Genomic DNA, 5,215 nt, shown 5'->3' on the forward strand with positions numbered 1-5,215 from the left:
GAGAAGCGAGTTTGTGGCTGGAGCCCTGGAACAGGGCCTTGTTCAAGGGAAAGAAAAGAGCCCAGGGAAGCACAACCAAGCTGCTGTGGTTCAGTGAACCAGGCAGCATGTGATGACATTTCCTTTAAAGCCCTGCCTTATGATGAGCTTGCTGCAGGGAGAGCCCAGGCGCTGGCAGCCTGCAGCAGAGCCACAGAGCCCTGTGGGATGTGCTGGGCTCCCTGCCTTCACTTCCAGCAGCTCCTGCCAGGCTCCTCCTGCCTCTGGCTGCCTGCCCAGGGTGGTCACAGCCTGCCCTTGGGCACTGGAGCTGCTCCTCCTCGTGCTGCCCACGTCCTGCTGGCTTTGGGGTGGATTTGTTCCTCCTTCCTTATCCTCGCTGCCCACTGCTCAGTGGAGCAGTTTGCTTCCTCCCCAGCTGTAAGTGGCATTGTTAGTTCTTTGGCTCTAATAATCTTCATTTGAAGCTCTAATGGATATCCACACAGATAACATGCTAATTTATTAGTTCAGCTCAACTGGGCTGCAGGATGAAAAATGATTGCAGAAGACTTTTAATAAAATTCAAAGGGATTTTATAGGTCTCAAGCCACTTTTAAAATGCAAGAGAAAGCCAAGAGTATTACTTTGTTAACCCACATAATTCTATCCTGCCTAATGAGGTCTGGAGCTAATCTTCAGTGCTCTGCCCTGGGATCAGAATTATTGGAGCAGGTAAACACTGCTAAGTACCACACTGCATCTCTGAGTTGGGCTGCATTGTCACCGTGACTTTCTGTTCCTTCCCTTTTATGAACTTTCCATAAAGCTCAGAATAGAGATGATTATGTAAAAACAAAGAGCTGGCTTCCTGTAGTGAGTGGCATGCAGCAGCCTCCTTTCCTCTGTTCTGCTGGGGTTGAGGCAGGGAAGGGCAGCACGGCGTGTTGGCTTGGGGGAGAGCACAAATCTTGACTTTCAGGCTGCTTTTCCAAAGGGATGGAGAGAGATCAGCCCATGACAGGCACCACTCAGCTGTGAAACTCATGCTACAAGCTGAGCTTAGGCAGTGGAGTTCTTTTCCATGACAACTTCACATTTCTTACTCATTTTTGCAGAGCTGTTTTGTGTTTGGGGGAAATGGAGGGTGGGCTCTGAGGGATATAGGAGAGAAATTATCTGCTTAAACCTGTTCTGGAGAGCAAAATCTTTTAACCTGAATATGGGAAGACTGTTTATTCTCCCCTATGTATATGCTTTGGGTTTTTTTCCCTGACAGAGACAATCAATGCAGTTTGACAGAGTCAGTGTTAGAGGACAGAAAATATAGAGCAAGACTGCCAATTACTGTAAACTGGTGACCCCACTTGATTCAGGGGAGTTACTCATCCACACCATCTCAGAACTTGCTTCCCATTTGAGCATCCATAATAAACTCTGTCCCTGTCAGTAGTATTTCAGCTCAGACCTTGCCTCTACAACCAAACAAAGCATTAAAAGTCAGGCTTGTTGAAAGCTCCACAAGCTGGCCATGCAGTTCCCCACACCTGTATTGGTTGTGAGGAAAAATATTTTGATCTGAGTTAAAACCAAGGCAATTGAACACCAGTTCTCAGAATGGTTTGGAGAAGCTTTTCTGGTTTTTCAGAAAATTGCACTGTGTCACAGCAGGCTCCACTTTGCTGTTTTCACAACGTGTCCAAAGCCATAACCAACCACAAAGCAAACCCGTGTGAGTGCAGAGTTTGTCATTATGCTTACTAGCCCAATACAGCAGCGTGTGTCCTGTGTCCAGGGCAGGTTTTGTTCAGGTTTATGAGAATTATGACATTAGTAATCCTTTCCCTGAGTGTGTAAGCAGCGCTTGTCACAGTCCCCAGCAAAGCCCAGTCCCAGATGTGGTTTGGATGCTGGAGAGAGTTTTGTCCAGCCAAGTGACCTCGTGATTCACTCTGCTCCCATTACTCAGGGATTATAGTGTGACCTGGGGAATATTAGCCACAGTCAAAGCAGAGGAGGTTAAGGTGACCACTTACCAGGAAAATGTAGCTTTCAGGGTATAATCTGTTTACAAGCATTTAATTGCAGTAAATGAGCCAGGCAGAAGGTGAGGAGGATCTGAAACACAGAGGAATAATAAATTGACTCATGTTTATTTAAGCATTTATATCTTCTGAAGCTGGGCTTAGCCTGAGGATGCAAAGGGATTAAGGCATGCTTGCAAAGCCCCTTGTCTTCTGCATCCTACTTTTCCCCTGTAATGCCAAATCCTCTATCCCTTTCCAGTGGGGTCTATGCACTTGTACATAATTTTTTTTGCTTAGAATGTCCTCCCCTGACATCTGCACTGTTCAGTCCTGTACATCTCACTCCCTCTCCCAACCTATTCTTTGTGTTTCAGTAAATGCTGCTTTTTCAAGCTGGTTTATCTTCCCCCACTTCCCTTTAATTTGAATGTAGAATTATCTGTCTCCATGCCTGAATGTGTAAACTGGGTTGTATCACTTCAGGCCAGCTGAAAGCTGTACTTTCCAGAAGGGTTCAATTAATTAAACAAATCTCAACCCCAATTTCATTTTGACCTAAGTTCTAAAATGCTTGACATAAAATGGATCATTTTCTAGACTTTTCCTCTTGATGAATCCATATTTAATATTAACTAAAATCTAAATTAGTTTTTTTTTCCTTGCAAAATGTCAACATTTTCATTTTGAAAAATGTTGAAACAAAATGTTCTGACACCTTGGAAAATCCATCTCCTCCCATACCAATTTACCATCCAAAAACCTATCATTAATGTTTTATCCATGAAAATAACCTAATCAGTAGTTGTAGAAAAGCTTCATCTCCTTTCAGTTCCACAACTCATGGGATTGCATTTTTGGATTCTCCCTTGGAAGCCGGAGCTGGGTGCAGTGGGACATGATAAATGGGAGATGTCACCCCCCTGGCAGGGGTCACACCTTGCCTGGGGTGGCTCTTGCACCCCAGAGCAGCTGTTTGTGGGTGAGTGTGTGAGAGCTTCACCTGCATGTGATTGATGATGAACCAAGAGCCTGGTTTGGCTCAGTTTGGGGCCATCCTGCCTCCCTCGTGATGCTGCAGGGTGTCCCCAGCTCTGCCATGGCCCCGCTCAGCCAGGCAGCAGCTGGGGCTGGTCTGTCCTCACCCCGCAGCCACAGAGCTGCCCTGCCTTTACCCCATGGAGCCTGGGTTTCCCTGAGCATGGCCTTGTTGCTCAAGTCCCAGAAGATCTCTCAACTCAATAGCTGCAGACTCACAGAAGTGTTTTACCTGTCCAGCTAAGGAAATATTGCTACCCTTGCTATCCTTTCTGGATGCAGAAAGGAAGTGTGTTTTCCTAGCTCTTGCTGATTTTCAGCAGTTTCTTTCATTTTTATGACTCATTATGGTTCTCATTTTCTGGTTATAGTCAAAGAATATGCTTTCACCATGATTCCCACATTCCCACAGCTGAAGAGCCCAGCATGGGCTGTGCTGCACTCTCCTGCCCCCTCCCTCCATCCCAGGCTTCCCACCAGGCTCCTGCTGCTGCGCTGGGAGGGAGCCTGGCTGGGTCCCTCCTGAGCTGCTCAGGCATGCAGGGCACGAGGCAGCAGCTTGTTTTCCAGTGCTCTGCAAGAGCTGTTTGCTGCCCAGCAAGCCCAGTAACACCTCAGAGGCTGCAGGGATGTGTTCTGGGCTCCTCTTTCAGCTCCAAGCTGCGTTTTGTCCCCAGTGTGTGAGACGAGAGCGGAGCGAGCAGCGAGCGCTGTCAGGCGTGTTAGTTATGATCCCATCAGCCCTGTTTATGACCTCATGATTCAAGTCTCTGGCATGGGGAGCACTGGTGCTGCTGGGCTTGTTTTAACAAGCTCTTGCAGGATGGCTGCTGGAGGCAGTTCCACCAGAGAGGCAAAAGCCTCTGCTGGGGGAGCAGAGCAAGGTGACCTGCCAGGTGTCTTGTTCCTGAGATTTATCCCAGACTGGGCTGGCTGCCTCCCTTGACATTGTCCCCTGTGGTTTATGCTGTCCCTGCAGTTGGGGATGAGGCTGGGAGGATGCAGCAGTGAGAAGATCTCCTTGTGGGCTGCAGTGTGGGGGTGGTTCACACGTGGGGCGTGTGACACAAACTGCCAGGGCCAGCGCGCTGCATCCTGGCACCCATAAAATGTGCATTGTGCTTAGGGTGGGTGTGTGCTTGTCCTGTTTATCAATACACAATAATTAACCATCACAAACCCCCAGACAGCCTGTGGGACATGGCTCTGTTTATGTGCTCCATGCTGGCCAGCCAGAGCTGGGAGTAGCACTATCCAGGGATGCAAAACATCAATCACTGCAGTCCATTCCCCATGTCTGCTGTCTCAAGCTTGGGGAATGTTCCAAAGTCTTGAGTTATCCCAGTGTTTAGTTCAGTTTCTATTAAAGCTCATGAAAAGATTCCCATAACTGCAACTGGACTTCCTCATTTGACTTTCACTTTCTAAAGAATGGATTAACTTCATGGGATCTGCAGTGGAAAACTCAGCTGTGCCAAGAAATGTAGACAGCTTTGCAGAAGCAGACATTTCAAATTGCTGGGCTGCAAACAACTTGGAGCAACTTGTAAAGCCATGTGAAATGAAAACAGTTTTCCAGTTAATCTGCCAGTTAAAAAAAAAAAAATTAAAAATGTCCCAGTGTTAAGAAGAACAGTTTTTTGGCTTGGGCTATGATTTCAGTGGGTTTAAGATGATTTATGTGGGGGCTCCTGGAAACTCTGTGCACTGTTTTGTACAGAGTTTGGTTCTTGTGCTGCTCCTTTGGTGTCCACTGTGCTCAGACGGGGCAGTGACCATCAGCCCCTGGGGGGTGGTTTCCTACTGGGGGTGGAGGTTGGAAAAGACTTTTCTGGAGTAAAGTGTTTGTGCAGGTTGGCATGCTTGCCACATAGAAAGGAAAATGCTTCTGAAGGGAATTACCTGGGAAAAGGCAAAGTATGAATTTCAGACCACTCTGAATGTTCTTTGCATCCTGTGGTGAAGCAGATGCTCCTCAAAAGCCCTGGGCCAGGCAGGTGCCCAGGAGTGACCCAGGCTGCAGAAGTGACCCAGGCTTCTCTGTCTGCTGGCTCCTAGGTGCTAAAGTCCAAACTTGAGGTCTGCATTGTCAAGGGGTAGGGAAGTGAAACAAAAAAACAGAAGCTGGGGGAATATTTTAAAGAAATGGGTGTCTCCCTTATGATGCAAGGGGC

The 5,215-nt window shown here is 47.5% G+C and overlaps 1 long non-coding RNA gene across 1 annotated transcript; it reads right to left on the minus strand.

Moving 5' to 3' along the window:
• Positions 1-316: 316 nt before the first annotated feature.
• On the minus strand, positions 317-3,750 carry LOC135282826 (uncharacterized). The gene is made up of 3 exons (XR_010348854.1): positions 3,655-3,750; positions 2,016-2,097; positions 317-418 (listed from the first exon to the last, which is right to left on the minus strand). It is a non-coding gene; the product is annotated as an uncharacterized LOC135282826 (long non-coding RNA).
• Positions 3,751-5,215: the final 1,465 nt, after the last annotated feature.

This window comes from Passer domesticus, chromosome 17, assembly GCF_036417665.1.
Source record: "Passer domesticus isolate bPasDom1 chromosome 17, bPasDom1.hap1, whole genome shotgun sequence".
Lineage (NCBI taxonomy): Eukaryota > Metazoa > Chordata > Aves > Passeriformes > Passeridae > Passer > Passer domesticus.